Here is a 9005-nt window from a genome sequence, read left to right as displayed (position 1 = left end):
CGTCGATTATTCCATGTGTGCAGATGTGGGTATGTCGAGGTGCCGATGAATCCCTGGTTTCTGTTGTTATAATGCCATGTCTTCCTACTTTATTCCAATGGTTTACAACAACGAGGAAATTACTTTGAGTATAAATTCCATTGTTCCTCTGTAGTCTGATGGGTAAACAAAGCCTATGAATCAGATTGTAGAGGATATGCTTCGTGCATGTCTCTGAAAAATCATCAAATTGGAAAAAATATTTTCCAATGATGAAATTTGCCTATAATAGTTTTAAGCATACTGCTATTGGTTTTAGTCCGTTCATGCTTATGTATGGGCGCCCACCTATTGATGTTGGTCTTAAGGACATCGAGCTTGATGCATCGAGGGATTTCTTGCGTGATATGCAAGAAATGCTGACCGAAGCTCGAGATTCTATCATCATGAGTGCTCAGGATAAGGCACGGTACGCTCAATTTGGTCTTTTGAACTAGGAGTGTTAGTTTATTTAAAATTTCCTAAAGATTTTTAAGCTTTGTCAAAAGGAAAATGCTCAAATTTATCTCCTAGATATTGTGGTCCATTTCGATTTATACATCGGATTGGCACGGTTGCGTATAAACTTAAACTACCTCCACATGTTAGAGTTCATCCAGTCTTTCATCAATAGATTGAAAGGGAAACTGGGAGGTGAGAATAACACAGTTACTCTTCAAGAACTCATTGAAGTCAAAGATTTATCATATGTTCCACATGAACCTGATAAGGTACTTGAATTCAGGGAAAGGAAACTTTCTAGTTGACTAATCCCTGAGGTTTAAATTAGGTGGAAAGATAGGAAAATAGAGGATTCGACTTGGGAGTCGATTGAGATTATTCAACGCAGTTCTCCTTTTCATTACAAGAGTGCAATGTTTTGAGAGAGGGGAAGTATGTTATATGCACATTATGTGTGCATATACTAGGAGGCTAACCCACATTAGGCTTGTCAGCATGGGAGTATGGGAACAAGCTCTAGTGGAGCATGGGTTAGGCGGACTAACCTTAAGGGTTAAGGTTAGGGTCAGGCATCCAAGGGTCACACATGGGAAATGGAGAGTCAAGAGTCACTTGAGAACCCTCCTATATAATATGGGCATGGGGCATACTCAAGGGAGGCTTGGAGGCTTGGGCTTATGAGGCCAAGGCTATGTTATGCTCTCTTGTATAGAGGATCATATCTACTCACCTACCATTTCACAATATAGCTACATGTTATTGGATTGGAATTATACCTCTTGATGGTATGGGACATCAAGGTAGAGGTATGATGTATTTCATTATATTTCATGTGTGCATCCCTTGGGCTCGGGGATGGTTGGGTGGATGAGTTTATGCCTGATTTATACATGTTTATGTATAACAATTATCTAGAGAGATCTTAGGGATTTAACAATGGGATCATGGAAAGATGCTATAGTGGGGCAAGGGTTAGGTCTAACCTTGGGTTGAGGTTAGGGTCAAGCAACCAAGGGTCACACATGGAAATGGAGAGTCAAGAGTCACTTGAGTGCTCTCTTATATAATAGGGGCATGTAACATACCTCCGATATTAACCAAGTTATGATTAAAGATAATCTTAAGTTTTGAATGCTACAAATTTCAGTAATGAATTCCAGTAAGTTTTCAGTGGTTTTTTAGCAATAAAGATTCTAAGTGTTAAAATTAAGTGAAAATTCAAGATTGAGTTCTTACGACTTTATTAATTATACATGATCTCTTTAGTCTATGTGACTCATAGAATAAACACTTTTGGAGTTAAAGAATTAGAAGATAGAATATTTTACTAGTTTGTGGACTAGATTTTAGGTATAACCTTCATTAGGGACTATTTACGAAGCATTTATCTTTCCGTGTGTTTAGAATTAGATTTTGACATAAAAATAAAAGTTTAAACGATAGAAAACTCTACAATGGTGTATGAGATACTAGAAAGCCAAATCCCTTTCGTTTTTGAGTTATTTGAGTGCAAAGTGGAGCACTTGGCTGTTTTTTATAGTTTTATGCTGAAAACACAACTTTGGCCATTTTGAATGCTCTTAAAGAGACCTTAGAACTCATTTTTAGAGAACCATCACTAAGACGTGCTTTATAGAGCATTATTAGAAGTCCTAAAACTCTATAGTTTTGACTTTTCTCTAATTCCAAATAGATTGAAAGATATTACTCTCCCAAAGAGACCAGTTATTAGGATTTGCCTTAGAAATTGCTATCAAGATTGAAAGATATTACTCTCCCAAAGAGACCAGTTATTAGGATTTGCCTTAGAAATTGCTATCAAGATTGACTATCTTATCTCTATAGACCGGATGGACTAACGCATAAGTGTAGTTAAGACTTAGCTATAGTGACTAGAGATGACCTTGCTCATTAAAACATGATAATTGATTTTGTTAAAAATAAGGATTCCCATGTGACTTAAAAGATAAAGAGAAGTTAAAGACTGTTTAAATTAAAAGCTTATTTTATACTTGAAATTGATTGTGATTGATTTGAATATGCATGCCTTGAAAGATTATGGACTAGAGATGAGTGTGAGATGATATGTATGAGTTATGATTGCTTTGTTTTGAGATGAATGATTGATATGCACGTGTATGACTGATTGATATGCATGTGTATGTTGAGACTCGACATAAGATTTTGAGATTCGGGTCGGCCTCCTTAGACAAGGAACGCCAGACAGAGAATGCAATTTATGCCCTCTGGGAGCCATGTGGTAGACCCAGAGAGGACGAGATCCAGAAAGAGGCATACCCGAGATAGCCACGATGTCCAGTGTGGAGGTTGGGTGGATAGGCATCGGAGAAAGCCCTAGATTGGCTGGATTTTGGTCATTATGACTAACCATGTTGTCGAGCATGGTGATGATGATAGAATCTTGAGATAGACACATACATTATGATTGATTGAGATGCTATGCTGTTATTCATAGAGATTTATATCATTTGAATGTTTGTTTGAGATTACATGATTCTTTGCTTATGTGCTTTGCTTATGTGATAAGAACTTTGGATATGGCATGCATGCTTATTTGCTATTTGAGAAGGTTGATTTGATTGTATTGCTATTTAGAAATAGCATGATCAAGTGAGTTTAATGTTTTCTTATATTAAGTTGTACGATTAAGATATGGTTAGATTCGAGACCATCACAGTTGGTATCAGAGCATAGGTTGGGTAGTCCGCACGTAATTGTGGATGCTGTAGGTCTTGGATAATTGATATTATTATTATTATTATTATTATTTCCTTGTGATATAGATAGAAGTTTATTTTCTTTAAAAAATCTTTTGCGGTTTTCTTGTATAGTCACAACATGGCTCACAAATCCATTTTATGATGAGAAGGTAAATTTTATGCAAAATAAGAGAATGCAGATGGGTCACATATTTGTTTCCAGAGATGATAGAAAAGGCATGGCATGAAGGCCTATGTTTCCATTGTTTAGAAAAGGTAAAACTAATGAGTGTAGCATCACGTGAGGTGTGTGAGATTAAATGCAAGAGATCAGAAAACAAGGCAAAATCTGCAAGAGAATGTACGTGGATTTTCAAGTAATGACAATGCTCGTGGAGCATAAGGAAAAGCTGTTACAACTGTGGCAGAGGAGATTGAAGAATACGCGCATGTCAATGCTGCTGTTCATGCAATTAAGGCCGAAAATCGAGCTTCAATTATAAAAATTCTTATCAAGATTGCAAATAATGTTTTTTAAGTGTTAACTGACTCAGGAAAGCACCCATAGTTTTCTATCACCCCACGTGACAAAAAAGTTAGGAATAACTGAAATTTTACCAAAATAATCTTATGGTAGAGCTTGCTTCGAGAAAGTAACAGACATGTAATGAGTATGTCAAGAATATGCTTTTCGTTCTCATAGGCCACGTCAAAAGCTGATTTTCCATGTGTCGGCTTTGGGAAGATATGATGGCATATTAGGGATAGATTGGTTAGTGCCTAGAAAGGCTAAGATATTGTGTCATGAGAAGGAGAAGCAGGTTTGCATGGTTGGAGATGATAGTAAAGATTATTACTTACAGGGTCAAAGATGTGAGGTAGAATTTAGAATGATGTATGCTTTGCAGAGCAGAGCAAGAAAAGTATTTCATGTAGTATACTATTTTCTTATTAAGTAGTAAATTATCATCGTGAAGTAAATAAGTGTAGGTTGGAAAATCTATATCTATGGTGGAGGTTGCAAGTCCATCAATAGAAAGATTATGTAACCACATTTGTTCGTAAAGTTTGAAAGTGTTTCACTTTCTAAGCTCCTTAATTGAAGAAAGAATAGAGGATCACTCTTTTGTTGAAGAAAGTCGACTAAGTCTAAAGCAGTAAGCAAAGTGAAAATAAGAGTTTGCAAATTGTTTGAAGTTTATGACAATATGACGATAATGTTTTTCATGAGATTTATCATTGTTCATTAAGTTGTGATTCCAAGAAGGCTTATTTATGACATGGATAGTGACTGATTTACAAGATCAAGTCACTTTATGTAACGCCTCAAGATCTGTCTGGTTTCTTATTTGGAGTTAAATTTTATGGAATCAACTCTTACATGACTAGCTTAACATATAAAATCATTTATCCAAGATAAGATCTATCGAAGATGAATGGAAGAGAGCACAATACTAAGATAAAAGAATGCTATAGTATTGAGATTCTAATAGATACAGTGATTATGGAGTATGTTGATTTTATCCAAGAGATAGGTTAAGAAATAAAGAATCAAGTTAAGAGCTTATTATATCATGTTAAGATCTTAGACAAGCAACTCGTCAAGTCGTTCTTTCCAAGGCTACTTGAAGAAATCTCAAGACGAATACATATGGATATTTATAGTTTTCTTGAAAGTCAAAAGCATATGACTTCTCAAGTACTATATCAAGTATAATAGTTAAGTAAGAAAAACTATTTCTCAAGGCCTAATGATTAAGGATAAGATGTTTTTATCGTCGAGGGTGTGGCAATTTCTTAACGGGGAGAGAATGTAATATACCTCCGATATTAACCAAGTTATGATTAAAGATAATCTTAAGTTTTGAATGCTATAGATTTCAATAAAATGAATTCCAGCAGGTTTTCAGTGATTTTTCAGTAGTAAAGATTCTAAGTGTTAAAATTAAGTGAAAATTCAAGATTGAGTTCTCAATTAGTTAGTATACTCAAAGGAAACCTTTAAGTGTATATATAGACATGCAAATCAAAATTTGATAAAAACATGAAACGTGACCTATTTTTGGAGTTGACTTTCACATATATCGGATTTTACGGATTCCATTTGTGCTAGATAGTAGATCGCGTGCATTCTGGTAATTGTAAGTACCCACATGACTAGTATCGGATAACTGTGCACAAAGTTATACTTGTTTCTGATTGCAGCCCTGATAGTAGATCTGAGAGGCTTGCCAAATCTACAAGCAGCTCTTCCACAACTTCTGGAGAGTAGACATGGATTCCCAATCAATCAAGACAACAGAAAATATATCGGGGAAGTACACAAACACTCTTTTTATTATTTTGCTTTAAATTCTTTTGATACTAAATAAATAAATCGATAAGTGCATATATGAGAGAATCTAAGTTGATATAGGATGTGCTTAACAATGAGTAATTATTGACTTTATTAATTATACATGATTGCTTTAAGTTAGCTCCTAGATTTTATGAACCTTTCAAGATAATTACAAAGATAAATAATAATACATATAAGATGGAGCTACCTTCTAATTGGCATATTCATAATTCTTTTCATATTAGTCTTTTGACCTTTTAGAGGACATCTGCCTTCTCATCCTACATTAGGATAGCCTCTTGAATAGGTAGATGAAGAAGAATATCTTGTGCTTGAGTCTATCATTGACCATGAGATCATTACTACACACACTGGCAACACATGTTAAATATCTTGTGCTTTCAAGAATCATCCTATTAAAAATTCCAAATGGATTCCATGAAATTTTTTCCATTCTTACCAAAATCTCATCACCATCCATGCAATTGAGGTCAATGGTAACCTGAGTAAGAGTAGATCTGTATTTTATTTATATCATTTACTAGGATTAATGTGTTTAATCATCTATGTGCATTGGTATAATATAGTTAGGATTAATGTGTTTAATCACCTGTGCACACTGACTAATATTATTTTGGATGATGATTGAGTGGCAAATTATGTGTTAATTATATGAGTGGACCACTATGAGATGTTTTGAAAGACATATAAACACCTTTTATGGTTTTATATTTTGGTATTACTATTTTTATAAGCCTAAGGCCTCAAACCTTTGTACATACTAATTAGTATTTTATACTTTTGGTAGACCCAAAACTTTAGATTTGTAGCTTCCTATATTTTTGTAAGAGTTTTATGCTAAAAAACTCAAAAGTACTTATGTTTTGTTTTTGGAGTTATCTTTTTGAAAAATCAAGCTTTCTAATATATATAAATATGGGTGAGTGGTATGAGGGCCACACTCATCTAGGGAAGATTCAACCTAATCTTGTGTCGATGGTGATTCTTTCTTATTCTCTAGCTCTCTTGTTTATTTAACTTTTGTTTATTAAGGTTTATGCTTTTAATTTGTGCAAGTTTATGTTATGCTCTAATTGTTGTGCTTGAGAATTAGAGTTTCTTCTTTAGATGTCATAAAGGTCATGACAAAAAGTTATCTCAACAAAAAAAAAAATCAAATTAAAAAAATAGATTAAAAAGCATGCACATTTCAAATTAAGCTCTCTCTCTCTCTCTCTCTCTCTCTCTCTCTCACACACACACACACACACAAACATGTTCATAGCAATAATAAAATCAACCAAGTGGAATGGATTACATGGAAAATTAACAAAAACTTGGGGAAACTAAATGCCCATATAGATAATGGGAAGGTCACGCATATGTTGGAAGCCCTTACTTGCATCAAGGAAATCTTGGGTCTCCAAGAGGATGCCATAGAAAGGGATGAGTAACATGCTTGTTTTGGCTTTATATCACAAGATGGTCACATGATTAAATGGAATGCTAAGCCTTGGTTTATGTGGATGCTTTTAGCTAGGCCTGGCTTGAGGTTGATGTACATTGTAGTTTGCTACTTCTTACCTAAGAAATCTCCACAGGAAGAAAAATGAGAATGAGCGTGTGTGTGAGTTAGAGAGAGAGAGAGAGAGAGAGAGAGAGAGAGAGAGAGAGAGAGAGAGCATTAAGTGGTCATATCTTATATTATATTATGTGGGCATTTAAAAACTTACTTTTAGGGGGAAGGATCTAGGTCTTTTAAATTTTGATATTATACGAGCACTTGTAGTTGCCTTTTAGGTGTACTCTCTATGCCACTAATGAAAGAGGTTTGTTTGAAACATCAAAGCTCAACTATAGCTCAAAAAGCTCCTTGGAGGAAGTTACCTCGTCGAGTAATTGATTTGTAAGGGTTAGCCTCAAACCCCCTTTTTGTTTGAAATTGATTTGTAAGTGTTTCCCTCAACCCCCTTTGTGTTTGAAAGTACCTAGTCCACTAATTGATTTGTGAGGATTTCCCTCAAACACCATCTGTGTTTGGAATTTTTTGATAAATTATCAATGTATCAATTAGGTATACAGTTCATGACATCCTAATGTTATCAATTAGTTATACAGTTCATGACATCCTAATGCTATCAATTAGGTATACAGTTCATGACATCCTAATGTTATCCAATTGTTTGATCAATTGATAAAGTTTTCACGAGCTTCTACAAAGCTTATGAATTTCCTATCCATCCCTGTAGAAGCTCATGAATTTCCTATCCATCCCGCTTCTACCACATTTTTATATAGTGTCTTTGTCTGATGTGTCTCGTGTATTTGAAGATTTTTCGTGTTTTAGCCGACAATGATGTGGGCTCTTTTGTAGGCCTAAGCCAGCTTTAAAAAAGCTCGGTGAGAGTATGAACAAGCATGCTGAGGTATGTTGCATTCTTTTCTCAAAGCTCCAAATGCATCTTGTGCTCAGAAAAGATTGACAAGCTTGAAGCTAAGTACATGGGAGGGAGGTTACATGAATGCGAAAGGTGATAGGGATAGAGGTGGTGTGTATTTTAAGGCAAAAAGCAACCAGATGCACATTTGAAAACCCCAAATCTCCCACCTACCCTGTGGAAAATGTGTGTTAATGTTGACTTTGCCTAAAGGATCATTGTCAAATCTAATTGTGACTCTAAGGACATATGATGAATGTTGAGTGAAAAGACAGGATGCGAATGCAAATGGATGTATCATGTATGGGGATGTTATGTGAGTTGATGGTTGAATCAATAACCTTCACCCTTCTGTACAATTCAAGAAATTATGAAATAAGTCTTCATTCTCAATGTCTTTCTCTAGTTCCCTACACATTGTGTGTGTGTGTGTGTGTGTGTGTGTGTGTGTGTGTGTGAGAGAGAGAGAGAGAGAGAGAGAGAGAGAGAGAGAGGGGGGGGGGGGATACCACCCCCAACAAAACAACCTACCCATGTATACACAATAAAAAAGAAAAAAGCAAGGAAGAAGCTATATGAAGCTAAAGACCTTCCAAATATCAACTTTGATCAATTCATAGAGATTAGAACACTTTTCGTAGTTTGAACTTTTTTTCTCACAAGATGCTCTCAATCCTTTCTGAATGGCAGCTGTAGGTACAGCTTGGTGGATGTAGCTCAATCCAAGCATGTTTACTATTCAGAATATATTTTCCAAGAATAGTACACATGCCCAAAATATATTGTAGTCGTCTTTGTCAGTATATATGCAACAGATGGGAATGGGTGTGTTCTGTTGGTTGAGTTTAGACCTCCTAGAAGAATGAAGTGCCTCCACCTCTTCGAGTACCAGCTTAACATCTTCTCAATGCATGACAATTAAGGGATAATTTTGGGTCCTGAAATTGATAACTTAGTATTGTCAAGACCCAAAGAGTAGGAATGAAATTTGTGGCTTTAAGCCTTGTGATAAGTAGTTCCATTTGTTGG

This window comes from Cibotium barometz, chromosome 39 (assembly GCF_041138505.1).
Source record: "Cibotium barometz isolate CiBa-2024 chromosome 39, ASM4113850v1, whole genome shotgun sequence".
Taxonomy (NCBI): Eukaryota; Viridiplantae; Streptophyta; class Polypodiopsida; order Cyatheales; family Cibotiaceae; genus Cibotium; species Cibotium barometz.
Note: the sequence above shows the minus strand (reverse complement) of the source record.